The sequence below is a fragment of the Staurois parvus genome, unplaced genomic scaffold (genome assembly GCF_062004578.1).
Source record: "Staurois parvus isolate SC_StPar_1 unplaced genomic scaffold, SC_StPar_1.0 ptg000276l, whole genome shotgun sequence".
NCBI classification, from domain to species: domain Eukaryota; kingdom Metazoa; phylum Chordata; class Amphibia; order Anura; family Ranidae; genus Staurois; species Staurois parvus.
In genome coordinates, this window is record NW_028318072.1 from 2661913 (window position 1) to 2675211 (window position 13299).

A 13299-nucleotide genomic window follows, 5' to 3' on the forward strand; every position below is an offset into this window, starting at 1 on the left:
TCTTAGGAAGGACTTTTGGCATTCTCCTGACATCCCGCGGTGGCATGCAAATCTCCACTGGGAAATGGCCATCCTCAAGGGAAATGGCCATCTTGACAGGCATCCTAGGTAAGCTTAAACAGCGGGAAGGCATTTCCGACCTTTTTGTGTCAGTCCCAGAAGTGTTTTTCTTGATGTATCAAGCTATATGAATAGCAGTCAGAATCGCACCTTAGCGCTGTGCCTCCTTTGCCTCAAATGACATGGTGTTGTTGCGTTTCCTGAGATTCACAAAAATAGTTGCTGCTCTGGAACGTGTTCAGATGTCTGCTTGCCGCAAGAGGGCAGAAATCGAACCTCATGTGGATCGCCAGCTTTTCTGCCAAACAGAGCATCAAAATTCTCAACCCAGTCGCTGGAGAGTGGCTTTTCAGATCTATAAAGAACTCTTGCGCTTTAGCTGGGTTTACCCACAAACTGACTTTGGCATGCTGCATTCTAGAGGGACTTGGCATAACCTGACACTTCTTGGTTTACAGTGGCTCTTTCAGTAACTTTTCAAATGTGCATGAATACATGGCTGACACGTCACGATAGCATTTTCAATTTCATTTTTTCCTCTTCTCAAAACAGCTCTCCCTTTTATCTTTAAAAGCTGTCCTTGAGCTCCAGTCAAGTGACTTTGGCAGTGTTTTTTCTAGCAGTACCTCTTACCTACCATTTCTTGCTAGGAAAGAAGGACCATTCCCTTCTTTCTGAGGCGAGCAGGAGTTTAGGTGCAGGATTACTTGGAGGCCTACGATAAACTGAGGCGAGATGGATGAGGAATCTGCCCGCTAGAGACAGCGCTCCAGTGGCGCAATCGGTCAGCGCGCGGTACTTATATGGCAGTATCTGTTGAGCAATGCCGAGGTTGTGAGTTCAAGCCTCACCTGGAGCATGCTTTTCCTTCTTTTTTGCCTTTTTTAATGGAATATTTAATCAGCTGTTACACCCTGTGGCCTGAGAACTTTACCGCAAGGCTGTAAGCGGTGAAAGAAAGTGAAGGGTGTTTTCGCCAGTGGTGCTTGAATAAGCTGTCTTTCACTTACACTGAGCGCATTCTCTAAATTGTGGAACAAAAGTGATAACCAGAATGTGCTACTTGTTGAAAAGAGGTGTGGGGAGCTACGACACTGCTTTTCAGTTTGAGCAAACCCATTCTTCTGACTCCGTAGCTCAATCTGCTTGGAATTCTGTAGGACGTTTGCAAGGGAAAATCAAAACAGAGACCTTGCCACCCTTACCTTGGCAAGAAGAAGAACGGATGACCTCTACAGGAAAAAAGAAGAAGCTTTGGCAGGGTCTTCAGGCAAGCCCCAGTGGCCTAGTGGATAAGGCACTGGCCTCCTAAGCCAGGGATTGTGGGTTCGAGTCCCATCTGGAGTGTCGGATATCTTGCTTGTTCCTTTAAGCCAGGACTCCTTCCAGGCAGCTTCAAACATCAGCCAAGAATGAAATATAAAAACCATCACCGAGGGCAGCTACCTTTCTCTGCTTCATGTGTCAGTCCCTGAAGTCCTCTCTCCTGATGCCTTAATCCAAATGTGTGTGCCAATCACTATCTCGCTGAAGTACAGTGTGCCTCACATGACTTGGCTTAGTTGACCAGCATGCTCTGGAAAAGATACAAATACTAATCTCCAGCAGCACTTCGGACAAAAAAAGTGTCCAACTCCACAGAAAGGAAAAGCAGCTTTTCTTAGGAAGGACTTTTGGCATTCTCCTGACATCCCGCGGTGGCATGCAAATCTCCACTGGGAAATGGCCATCCTCAAGGGAAATGGCCATCTTGACAGGCATCCTAGGTAAGCTTAAACAGCGGGAAGGCATTTCCGACCTTTTTGTGTCAGTCCCAGAAGTGTTTTTCTTGATGTATCAAGCTATATGAATAGCAGTCAGAATCGCACCTTAGCGCTGTGCCTCCTTTGCCTCAAATGACATGGTGTTGTTGCGTTTCCTGAGATTCACAAAAATAGTTGCTGCTCTGGAATGTGTTCAGATGTCTGCTTGCCGCAAGAGGGCAGAAATCGAACCTCATGTGGATCGCCAGCTTTTCTGCCAAACAGAGCATCAAAATTCTCAACCCAGTCGCTGGAGAGTGGCTTTTCAGATCTATAAAGAACTCTTGCGCTTTAGCTGGGTTTACCCACAAACTGACTTTGGCATGCTGCATTCTAGAGGGACTTGGCATAACCTGACACTTCTTGGTTTACAGTGGCTCTTTCAGTAACTTTTCAAATGTGCATGAATACATGGCTGACACGTCACGATAGCATTTTCAATTTCATTTTTTCCTCTTCTCAAAACAGCTCTCCCTTTTATCTTTAAAAGCTGTCCTTGAGCTCCAGTCAAGTGACTTTGGCAGTGTTTTTTCTAGCAGTACCTCTTACCTACCATTTCTTGCTAGGAAAGAAAGACCATTCCCTTCTTTCTGAGGCGAGCAGGAGTTTAGGTGCAGGATTACTTGGAGGCCTACGATAAACTGAGGCGAGATGGATGAGGAATGTGCCCGCTAGAGACAGCGCTCCAGTGGCGCAATCGGTCAGCGCGCGGTACTTATATGGCAGTATCTGTTGAGCAATGCCGAGGTTGTGAGTTCGAGCCTCACCTGGAGCATGCTTTTCCTTCTTTTTTGCCTTTTTTAATGGAATATTTAATCAGCTGTTACACCCTGCGGCCTGAGAACTTTACCGCAAGGCTGTAAGCGGTCAAAGAAAGTGAAGGGTGTTTTCGCCAGTGGTGCTTGAATGAGCTGTCTTTCACTTACACTGAGCGTATTCTCTAAATTGTGGAACAAAAGTGATAACCAGAATGTGCTACTTGTTGAAAAGAGGTGTGGGGAGCAACGACACTGCTTTTCAGTTTGAGCAAACCCATTCTTCTGACTCCGTAGCTCAATCTGCTTGGAATTCTGTAGGACGTTTGCAAGGGAAAATCAAAACAGAGACCTTGCCACCCTTACCTTGGCAAGAAGAAGAACGGATGACCTCTACAGGAGAAAAGAAGAAGCTTTGGCAGGCTCTTGAGGCAAGCCCCAGTGGCCTAATGGATAAGGCACTGGCCCCCTAAGCCAGGGATTGTGGGTTCGAGTCCCATCTGGGGTGTCGGATATCTTGCTTGTTCCTTTAAGCCAGGACTCCTTCCAGGCAGCTTCAAACATCAGCCAAGAATGAAATATAAAAACCATCACCGAGGGCAGCTACCTTTCTCTGCTTCATGTGTCAGTCCCTGATGTCCTCTCTCCTGATGCCTTAATCCAAATGTGTGTGCCAATCACTATCTCGCTGAAGTACAGTGTACCTCAGATGACTTGGCTTAGTTGACCAGCATGCTCTGGAAAAGATACAAATACTAATCTCCAGCAGCGCTTCGGACAAAAAAAGTGTCCAACTCCACAGAAAGGAAAAGCAGCTTTTCTTAGGAAGGACTTTTGGCATTCTCCTGACATCCCGCAGTGGCATGCAAATCTCCACTGGGAAATGGCCATCCTCAAGGGAAATGGCCATCTTGACAGGCATCCTAGGTAAGCTTAAACAGCGGGAAGGCATTTCCAACCTTTTTGTGTCAGTCCCAGAAGTGTTTTTCTTGATGTATCAAGCTATATGAATAGCAGTCAGAATCGCACCTTAGCGCTGTGCCTCCTTTGCCTCAAATGACATGGTGTTGTTGCGTTTCCTGAGATTCACAAAAATAGTTGCTGCTCTGGAACGTGTTCAGATGTCTGCTTGCCGCAAGAGGGCAGAAATCGAACCTCATGTGGATCGCCAGCTTTTCTGCCAAACAGAGCATCAAAATTCTCAACCCAGTCGCTGGAGAGTGGCTTTTCAGATCTATAAAGAACTCTTGCGCTTTAGCTGGGTTTACCCACAAACTGACTTTGGCATGCTGCATTCTAGAGGGACTTGGCATAACCTGACACTTCTTGGTTTACAGTGGCTCTTTCAGTAACTTTTCAAATGTGCATGAATACATGGCTGACACGTCACGATAGCATTTTCAATTTCATTTTTTCCTCTTCTCAAAACAGCTCTCCCTTTTATCTTTAAAAGCTGTCCTTGAGCTCCAGTCAAGTGACTTTGGCAGTGTTTTTTCTAGCAGTACCTCTTACCTACCATTTCTTGCTAGGAAAGAAGGACCATTCCCTTCTTTCTGAGGTGAGCAGGAGTTTAGGTGCAGGATTACTTGGAGGCCTACGATAAACTGAGGCGAGATGGATGAGGAATCTGCCCACTAGAGACAGCGCTCCAGTGGCGCAATCGGTCAGCGCGCGATACTTATATGTCAGTATCTGTTGAGCAATGCCGAGGTTGTGAGTTCGAGCCTCACCTGGAGCATGCTTTTCCTTCCTTTTTGCCTTTTTTAATGGAATATTTAATCAGCTGTTACACCCTGCGGCCTGAGAACTTTACCGCAAGGCTGTAAGCGGTCAAAGAAAGTGAAGGGTGTTTTCGCCAGTGGTGCTTGAATGAGCTGTCTTTCACTTACACTGAGCGCATTCTCTAAATTGTGGAACAAAAGTGATAACCAGAATGTGCTACTTCTTGAAAAGAGGTGTGGGGAGCTACGACACTGCTTTTCAGTTTGAGCAAACCCATTCTTCTGACTCCGTAGCTCAATCTGCTTGGAATTCTGTAGAACGTTTGCAAGGGAAAATCAAAACAGAGACCTTGCCACCCTTACCTTGGCAAGAAGAAGAACGGATGACCTCTACAGGAGAAAAGAAGAAGCTTTGGCAGGGTCTTTAGGCAAGCCCCAGTGGCCTAATGGATAAGGCACTGGCCTCCTAAGCCAGGGATTGTGGGTTCGAGTCCCATCTGGGGTGTCGGATATCTTGCTTGTTCCTTTAAGCCAGGACTCCTTCCAGGCAGCTTCAAACATCAGCCAAGAATGAAATATAAAAACCATCACCGAGGGCAGCTACCTTTCTCTGCTTCACGTGTCAGTCCCTGAAGTCCTCTCTCCTGATGCCTTAATCTAAATGTGTGTGCCAATCACTATGTCGCAGAAGTACAGTGTGCCTCAGATGACTTGGCTTAGTTGACCAGCATGCTCTGGAAAAGATACAAATACTAATCTCCAGCAGCGCTTCGGACAAAAAAAGTGTCCAACTCCACAGAAAGGAAAAGCAGCTTTTCTTAGGAAGGACTTTTGCCATCCGTCCGGCATTCTCCTGACATCCCGCGGTGGCATGCAAATCTCTACTGGGAAATGGCCATCTTGACAGGCATCCTAGGTAAGCTTAAACAGCGGGAAGGCATTTCCGACCTTTTTGTGTCAGTCCCAGAAGTGTTTTTCTTGATGTATCAAGCTATATGAATAGCAGTCAGAATCGCACCTTAGCGCTGTGCCTCCTTTGCCTCAAATGACATGGTGTTGTTGCGTTTCCTGAGATTCACAAAAATAGTTGCTGCTCTGGAACGTGTTCAGATGTCTGCTTGCCGCAAGAGGGCAGAAATCGAACCTCATGTGGATCGCCAGCTTTTCTGCCAAACAGAGCATCAAAATTCTCAACCCAGTCGCTGGAGAGTGGCTTTTCAGATCTATAAAGAACTCTTGCGCTTTAGCTGGGTTTACCCACAAACTGACTTTGGCATGCTGCATTCTAGAGGGACTTGGCATAACCTGACACTTCTTGGTTTACAGTGGCTCTTTCAGTAACTTTTCAAATGTGCATGAATACATGGCTGACACGTCACGATAGCATTTTCAATTTCATTTTTTCCTCTTCTCAAAACAGCTCTCCCTTTTATCTTTAAAAGCTGTCCTTGAGCTCCAGTCAAGTGACTTTGGCAGTGTTTTTTCTAGCAGTACCTCTTACCTACCATTTCTTGCTAGGAAAGAAGGACCATTCCCTTATTTCTGAGGCGAGCAGGAGTTTAGGTGCAGGATTACTTGGAGGCCTACGATAAACTGAGGCGAGATGGATGAGGAATCTGCCCACTAGAGACAGCGCTCCAGTGGCGCAATCGGTCAGCGCGCGGTACTTATATGGCAGTATCTGTTGAGCAATGCCGAGGTTGTGAGTTCCAGCCTCACCTGGAGCATGCTTTTCCTTCCTTTTTGCCTTTTTTAATGGAATATTTAATCAGCTGTTACACCCTGCGGCCTGAGAACTTTACCGCAAGGCTGTAAGCGGTCAAAGAAAGTGAAGGGTGTTTTCGCCAGTGGTGCTTGAATGAGCTGTCTTTCACTTACACTGAGCGCATTCTCTAAATTGTGGAACAAAAGTGATAACCAGAATGTGCTACTTGTTGAAAAGAGGTGTGGGGAGCTACGACACTGCTTTTCAGTTTGAGCAAACCCATTCTTCTGACTCCGTAGCTCAATCTGCTTGGAATTCTGTAGAACGTTTGCAAGGGAAAATCAAAACAGAGACCTTGCCACCCTTACCTTGGGGAGAAGAAGAACGGATGACCTCTACAGGAGAAAAGAAGAAGCTTTGGCAGGCTCTTGAGGCAAGCCCCAGTGGCCTAATGGATAAGGCACTGGCCTCCTAAGCCAGGGATTGTGGGTCCAAGTCCCATCTGGGGTGTCGGATATCTTGCTTGTTCCTTTAAGCCAGGACTCCTTCCAGGCAGCTTCAAACATCAGCCAAGAATGAAATATAAAAACCATCACCGAGGGCAGCTACCTTTCTCTGCTTCACGTGTCAGTCCCTGAAGTCCTCTCTCCTGATGCCTTAATCTAAATGTGTGTGCCAATCACTATGTCGCTGAAGTACAGTGTGCCTCAGATGACTTGGCTTAGTTGACCAGCATGCTCTGGAAAAGATACAAATACTAATCTCCAGCAGCGCTTCGGACAAAAAAAGTGTCCAACTCCACAGAAAGGAAAAGCAGCTTTTCTTAGGAAGGACTTTTGCCATCCGTCCGGCATTCTCCTGACATCCCGCGGTGGCATGCAAATCTCCACTGGGAAATGGCCATCCTCAAGGGAAATGGCCATCTTGACAGGCATCCTAGGTAAGCTTAAACAGCGGGAAGGCATTTCCGACCTTTTTGTGTCAGTCCCAGAAGTGTTTTTCTTGATGTATCAAGCTATATGAATAGCAGTCAGAATCGCACCTTAGCGCTGTGCCTCCTTTCCCTCAAATGACATGGTGTTGTTGCGTTTCCTGAGATTCACAAAAATAGTTGCTGCTCTGGAACGTGTTCAGATGTCTGCTTGCCGCAAGAGGGCAGAAATCGAACCTCATGTGGATCGCCAGCTTTTCTGCCAAACAGAGCATCAAAATTCTCAACCCAGTCGCTGGAGAGTGGCTTTTCAGATCTATAAAGAACTCTTGCGCTTTAGCTGGGTTTACCCACAAACTGACTTTGGCATGCTGCATTCTAGAGGGACTTGACATAACCTGACACTTCTTGGTTTACAGTGGCTCTTTCAGTAACTTTTCAAATGTGCATGAATACATGGCTGACACGTCACGATAGCATTTTCAATTTCATTTTTTCCTCTTCTCAAAACAGCTCTCCCTTTTATCTTTAAAAGCTGTCCTTGAGCTCCAGTCAAGTGACTTTGGCAGTGTTTTTTCTAGCAGTACCTCTTACCTACCATTTCTTGCTAGGAAAGAAGGACCATTCCCTTATTTCTGAGGCGAGCAGGAGTTTAGATGCAGGATTACTTGGAGGCCTACGATAAACTGAGGCGAGATGGATGAGGAATCTGCCCACTAGAGACAGCGCTCCAGTGGCGCAATCGGTCAGCGCGCGGTACTTATATGGCAGTATCTGTTGAGCAATGCCCAGGTTGTGAGTTCGAGCCTCACCTGGAGCATGCTTTTCCTTCTTTTTTGCCTTTTTTAATGGAATATTTAATCAGCTGTTACACCCTGCGGCCTGAGAACTTTACCGCAAGGCTGTAAGCGGTCAAAGAAAGTGAAGGGTGTTTTCGCCAGTGGTGCTTGAATGAGCTGTCTTTCACTTACACTGAGCGCATTCTCTAAATTGTGGAACAAAAGTGATAACCAGAATGTGCTACTTGTTGAAAAGAGGTGTGGGGAGCTACGACACTGCTTTTCAGTTTGAGCAAACCCATTCTTCTGACTCCGTAGCTCAATCTGCTTGGAATTCTGTAGGACGTTTGCAAGGGAAAATTTAAACAGAGACCTTGCCACCCTTACCTTGGCAAGAAGAAGAACGGATGACCTCTACAGGAGAAAAGAAGAAGCTTTGGCAGGATCTTCAGGCAAGCCCCAGTGGCCTAATGGATAAGGCACTGGCCTCCTAAGCCAGGGATTGTGGGTTCGAGTCCCATCTGGGGAGTCGGATATCTTGCTTGTTCCTTTAAGCCAGGACTCCTTCCAGGCAGCTTCAAACATCAGCCAAGAATGAAATATAAAAACCATCACCGAGGGCAGCTACCTTTCTCTGCTTCACGTGTCAGTCCCTGAACTCCTCTCTCCTGATGCCTTAATCCAAATGTGTGTGCCAATCACTATCTCGCTGAAGTACAGTGTGCCTCAGATGACTTGGCTTAGTTGACCAGCATGCTCTGGAAAAGATACAAATACTAATCTCCAGCAGCGCTTCGGACAAAAAAAGTGTCCAACTCCACAGAAAGGAAAAGCAGCTTTTCTTAGGAAGGACTTTTGCCATCCGTCCGGCATTCTCCTGACATCCCGCGGTGGCATGCAAATCTCCACTGGGAAATGGCCATCCTCAAGGGAAATGGCCATCTTGACAGGCATCCTAGGTAAGCTTAAACAGCGGGAAGGCATTTCCGACCTTTTTGTGTCAGTCCCAGAAGTGTTTTTCTTGATGTATCAAGCTATATGAATAGCAGTCAGAATCGCACCTTAGCGCTGTGCCTCCTTTCCCTCAAATGACATGGTGTTGTTGCGTTTCCTGAGATTCACAAAAATAGTTGCTGCTCTGGAACGTGTTCAGATGTCTGCTTGCCGCAAGAGGGCAGAAATCGAACCTCATGTGGATCGCCAGCTTTTCTGCCAAACAGAGCATCAAAATTCTCAACCCAGTCGCTGGAGAGTGGCTTTTCAGATCTATAAAGAACTCTTGCGCTTTAGCTGGGTTTACCCACAAACTGACTTTGGCATGCTGCATTCTAGAGGGACTTGGCATAACCTGACACTTCTTGGTTTACAGTGGCTCTTTCAGTAACTTTTCAAATGTGCATGAATACATGGCTGACACGTCACGATAGCATTTTCAATTTCATTTTTTCCTCTTCTCAAAACAGCTCTCCCTTTTATCTTTAAAAGCTGTCCTTGAGCTCCAGTCAAGTGACTTTGGCAGTGTTTTTTCTAGCAGTACCTCTTACCTACCATTTCTTGCTAGGAAAGAAGGACCATTCCCTTCTTTCTGAGGCGAGCAGGAGTTTAGGTGCAGGATTACTTGGAGGCCTACGATAAACTGAGGTGAGATGGATGAGAAATCTGCCCACTAGAGACAGCGCTCCAGTGGCGCAATCGGTCAGCGCGCGGTACTTATAAGGCAGTATCTGTTGAGCAATGCCGAGGTTGTGAGTTCGAGCCTCACCTGGAGCATGCTTTTCCTTCCTTTTTGCCTTTTTTAATGGAATATTTAATCAGCTGTTACACCCTGCAGCCTGAGAACTTTACCGCAAGGCTGTAAGCGGTGAAAGAAAGTGAAGGGTGTTTTCGCCAGTGGTGCTTGAATGAGCTGTCTTTCACTTACACTGAGCGCATGCTCTAAATTGTGGAACAAAAGTGATAACCAGAATGTGCTACTTCTTGAAAAGAGGTGTGGGGAGCTACGACACTGCTTTTCAGTTTGAGCAAACCCATTCTTCTGACTCCGTAGCTCAATCTGCTTGGAATTCTGTAGGACGTTTGCAAGGGAAAATCAAAACAGAGACCTTGCCACCCTTACCTTGGCAAGAAGAAGAACGGATGACCTCTACAGGAAAAAAGAAGAAGCTTTGGCAGGGTCTTCAGGCAAGCCCCAGTGGCCTAATGGATAAGGCACTGGCCTCCTAAGCCAGGGATTGTGGGTTCGAGTCCCATCTGGGGTGTCGGATATCTTGCTTGTTCCTTTAAGCCAGGACTCCTTCCAGGCAGCTTCAAACATCAGCCAAGAATGAAATATAAAAACCATCACCGAGGGCAGCTACCTTTCTCTGCTTCATGTGTCAGTCCCTGAAGTCCTCTCTCCTGATGCCTTAATCCAAATGTGTGTGCCAATCACTATCTCGCTGAAGTACAGTGTGCCTCACATGACTTGGCTTAGTTGACCAGCATGCTCTGGAAAAGATACAAATACTAATCTCCAGCAGCACTTCGGACAAAAAAAGTGTCCAACTCCACAGAAAGGAAAAGCAGCTTTTCTTAGGAAGGACTTTTGGCATTCTCCTGACATCCCGCGGTGGCATGCAAATCTCCACTGGGAAATGGCCATCCTCAAGGGAAATGGCCATCTTGACAGGCATCCTAGGTAAGCTTAAACAGCGGGAAGGCATTTCCGACCTTTTTGTGTCAGTCCCAGAAGTGTTTTTCTTGATGTATCAAGCTATATGAATAGCAGTCAGAATCGCACCTTAGCGCTGTGCCTCCTTTGCCTCAAATGACATGGTGTTGTTGCGTTTCCTGAGATTCACAAAAATAGTTGCTGCTCTGGAACGTGTTCAGATGTCTGCTTGCCGCAAGAGGGCAGAAATCGAACCTCATGTGGATCGCCAGCTTTTCTGCCAAACAGAGCATCAAAATTCTCAACCCAGTCGCTGGAGAGTGGCTTTTCAGATCTATAAAGAACTCTTGCGCTTTAGCTGGGTTTACCCACAAACTGACTTTGGCATGCTGCATTCTAGAGGGACTTGGCATAACCTGACACTTCTTGGTTTACAGTGGCTCTTTCAGTAACTTTTCAAATGTGCATGAATACATGGCTGACACGTCACGATAGCATTTTCAATTTCATTTTTTCCTCTTCTCAAAACAGCTCTCCCTTTTATCTTTAAAAGCTGTCCTTGAGCTCCAGTCAAGTGACTTTGGCAGTGTTTTTTCTAGCAGTACCTCTTACCTACCATTTCTTGCTAGGGAAGAAGGACCATTCCCTTCTTTCTGAGGCGAGCAGAAGTTTAGGTGCAGGATTACTTGGAGGCCTACGATAAACTGAGGTGAGATGGATGAGAAATCTGCCCACTAGAGACAGCGCTCCAGTGGCGCAATCGGTCAGCGCGCAGTACTTATAAGGCAGTATCTGTTGAGCAATGCCGAGGTTGTGAGTTCGAGCCTCACCTGGAGCATGCTTTTCCTTCCTTTTTGCCTTTTTTAATGGAATATTTAATCAGCTGTTACACCCTGCGCCCTGAGAACTTTACCGCAAGGCTGTAAGCGGTCAAAGAAAGTGAAGGGTGTTTTCGCCAGTGGTGCTTGAATGAGCTGTCTTTCACTTACACTGAGCGCATGCTCTAAATTGTGGAACAAAAGTGATAACCAGAATGTGCTACTTGTTGAAAAGAGGTGTGGGGAGCTACGACACTGCTTTTCAGTTTGAGCAAACCCATTCTTCTGACTCCGTAGCTCAATCTGCTTGGAATTCTGTAGGACGTTTGCAAGGGAAAATCAAAACAGAGACCTTGCCACCCTTACCTTGGCAAGAAGAAGAACGGATGACCTCTACAGAAGAAAAGAAGAAGCTTTGGCAGGGTCTTGAGGCAAGCCCCAGTGGCCTAATGGATAAGGCACTGGCCTCCTAAGCCAGGGATTGTGGGTTCGAGTCCCATCTGGGGTGTCGGATATCTTGCTTGTTCCTTTAAGCCAGGACTCCTTCCAGGCAGCTTCAAACATCAGCCAAGAATGAAATATAAAAACCATTACCGAGGGCAGCTACCTTTCTCTGCTTCATGTGTCAGTCCCTGAAGTCCTCTCTCCTGATGCCTTAATCCAAATGTGTGTGCCAATCACTATCTCGCTGAAGTACAGTGTGCCTCAGATGACTTGGCTTAGTTGACCAGCATGCTCTGGAAAAGATACAAATACTAATCTCCAGCAGCGCTTCGGACAAAAAAAGTGTCCAACTCCACAGAAAGGAAAAGCAGCTTTTCTTAGGAAGGACTTTTGGCATTCTCCTGACATCCCGCGGTGGCATGCAAATCTCCACTGGGAAATGGCCATCCTCAAGGGAAATGGCCATCTTGACAGGCATCCTAGGTAAGCTTAAACAGCGGGAAGGCATTTCCGACCTTTTTGTGTCAGTCCCAGAAGTGTTTTTCTTGATGTATCAAGCTATATGAATAGCAGTCAGAATCGCACCTTAGCGCTGTGCCTCCTTTCCCTCAAATGACATGGTGTTGTTGCGTTTCCTGAGATTCACAAAAATAGTTGCTGCTCTGGAACGTGTTCAGATGTCTGCTTGCCGCAAGAGGGCAGAAATCGAACCTCATGTGGATCGCCAGCTTTTCTGCCAAACAGAGCATCAAAATTCTCAACCCAGTCGCTGGAGAGTGGCTTTTCAGATCTATAAAGAACTCTTGCGCTTTAGCTGGGTTTACCCACAAACTGACTTTGGCATGCTGCATTCTAGAGGGACTTGGCATAACCTGACACTTCTTGGTTTACAGTGGCTCTTTCAGTAACTTTTCAAATGTGCATGAATACATGGCTGACACGTCACGATAGCATTTTCAATTTCATTTTTTCCTCTTCTCAAAACAGCTCTCCCTTTTATCTTTAAAAGCTGTCCTTGAGCTCCAGTCAAGTGACTTTGGCAGTGTTTTTTCTAGCAGTACCTCTTACCTACCATTTCTTGCTAGGAAAGAAGGACCATTCCCTTCTTTCTGAGGCGAGCAGGAGTTTAGGTGCAGGATTACTTGGAGGCCTACGATAAACTGAGGCGAGATGGATGAGGAATCTGCCCACTAGAGACAGCGCTCCAGTGGCGCAATCGGTCAGCGCGCGGTACTTATATGGCAGTATCTGTTGAGCAATGCCGAGGTTGTGAGTTCAAGCCTCACCTGGAGCATGCTTTTCCTTCTTTTTTGCCTTTTTTAATGGAATATTTAATCAGCTGTTACACCCTGTGGCCTGAGAACTTTACCGCAAGGCTGTAAGCGGTGAAAGAAAGTGAAGGGTGTTTTCGCCAGTGGTGCTTGAATGAGCTGTCTTTCACTTACACTGAGCGCATTCTCTAAATTGTGGAACAAAAGTGATAACCAGAATGTGCTACTTGTTGAAAAGAGGTGTGGGGAGCTACGACACTGCTTTTCAGTTTGAGCAAACCCATTCTTCTGACTCCGTAGCTCAATCTGCTTGGAATTCTGTAGGACGTTTGCAAGGGAAAATCAAAACAGAGACCTTGCCAC

At 46.4% G+C, this 13299-nt stretch overlaps 15 non-coding genes across 15 annotated transcripts; all 15 read left to right on the forward strand.

Annotated features, from left to right (window-relative positions):
* Nucleotides 1–826: 826 nt before the first annotated feature.
* Nucleotides 827–919, forward strand: TRNAI-UAU (transfer RNA isoleucine (anticodon UAU)). The gene is given in 2 exon segments: nucleotides 827–864; nucleotides 884–919. It is a non-coding gene; the product is annotated as a tRNA-Ile (tRNA).
* A 415-nt stretch (nucleotides 920–1334) lies between these two features.
* On the forward strand, nucleotides 1335–1407 carry TRNAR-CCU (transfer RNA arginine (anticodon CCU)). The gene has a single exon. It is a non-coding gene; the product is annotated as a tRNA-Arg (tRNA).
* Nucleotides 1408–2544: 1137 nt separating this feature from the next.
* On the forward strand, nucleotides 2545–2637 carry TRNAI-UAU (transfer RNA isoleucine (anticodon UAU)). The gene is given in 2 exon segments: nucleotides 2545–2582; nucleotides 2602–2637. It is a non-coding gene; the product is annotated as a tRNA-Ile (tRNA).
* Nucleotides 2638–3052: 415 nt separating this feature from the next.
* On the forward strand, nucleotides 3053–3125 carry TRNAR-CCU (transfer RNA arginine (anticodon CCU)). The gene has a single exon. It is a non-coding gene; the product is annotated as a tRNA-Arg (tRNA).
* Nucleotides 3126–4262: 1137 nt separating this feature from the next.
* Nucleotides 4263–4355, forward strand: TRNAI-UAU (transfer RNA isoleucine (anticodon UAU)). The gene is given in 2 exon segments: nucleotides 4263–4300; nucleotides 4320–4355. It is a non-coding gene; the product is annotated as a tRNA-Ile (tRNA).
* A 415-nt stretch (nucleotides 4356–4770) lies between these two features.
* Nucleotides 4771–4843, forward strand: TRNAR-CCU (transfer RNA arginine (anticodon CCU)). The gene has a single exon. It is a non-coding gene; the product is annotated as a tRNA-Arg (tRNA).
* Nucleotides 4844–5972: 1129 nt separating this feature from the next.
* TRNAI-UAU (transfer RNA isoleucine (anticodon UAU)) lies at nucleotides 5973–6065 on the forward strand. Its single transcript is given in 2 exon segments — nucleotides 5973–6010; nucleotides 6030–6065. It is a non-coding gene; the product is annotated as a tRNA-Ile (tRNA).
* A 415-nt stretch (nucleotides 6066–6480) lies between these two features.
* Nucleotides 6481–6553, forward strand: TRNAR-CCU (transfer RNA arginine (anticodon CCU)). The gene has a single exon. It is a non-coding gene; the product is annotated as a tRNA-Arg (tRNA).
* Nucleotides 6554–7701: 1148 nt separating this feature from the next.
* TRNAI-UAU (transfer RNA isoleucine (anticodon UAU)) lies at nucleotides 7702–7794 on the forward strand. The gene is given in 2 exon segments: nucleotides 7702–7739; nucleotides 7759–7794. It is a non-coding gene; the product is annotated as a tRNA-Ile (tRNA).
* A 415-nt stretch (nucleotides 7795–8209) lies between these two features.
* TRNAR-CCU (transfer RNA arginine (anticodon CCU)) lies at nucleotides 8210–8282 on the forward strand. Its single transcript has one exon. It is a non-coding gene; the product is annotated as a tRNA-Arg (tRNA).
* Nucleotides 8283–9430: 1148 nt separating this feature from the next.
* TRNAI-UAU (transfer RNA isoleucine (anticodon UAU)) lies at nucleotides 9431–9523 on the forward strand. The gene is given in 2 exon segments: nucleotides 9431–9468; nucleotides 9488–9523. It is a non-coding gene; the product is annotated as a tRNA-Ile (tRNA).
* Nucleotides 9524–9938: 415 nt separating this feature from the next.
* On the forward strand, nucleotides 9939–10011 carry TRNAR-CCU (transfer RNA arginine (anticodon CCU)). The gene has a single exon. It is a non-coding gene; the product is annotated as a tRNA-Arg (tRNA).
* A 1137-nt stretch (nucleotides 10012–11148) lies between these two features.
* On the forward strand, nucleotides 11149–11241 carry TRNAI-UAU (transfer RNA isoleucine (anticodon UAU)). Its single transcript is given in 2 exon segments — nucleotides 11149–11186; nucleotides 11206–11241. It is a non-coding gene; the product is annotated as a tRNA-Ile (tRNA).
* A 415-nt stretch (nucleotides 11242–11656) lies between these two features.
* Nucleotides 11657–11729, forward strand: TRNAR-CCU (transfer RNA arginine (anticodon CCU)). Its single transcript has one exon. It is a non-coding gene; the product is annotated as a tRNA-Arg (tRNA).
* Nucleotides 11730–12866: 1137 nt separating this feature from the next.
* TRNAI-UAU (transfer RNA isoleucine (anticodon UAU)) lies at nucleotides 12867–12959 on the forward strand. The gene is given in 2 exon segments: nucleotides 12867–12904; nucleotides 12924–12959. It is a non-coding gene; the product is annotated as a tRNA-Ile (tRNA).
* Nucleotides 12960–13299: the final 340 nt, after the last annotated feature.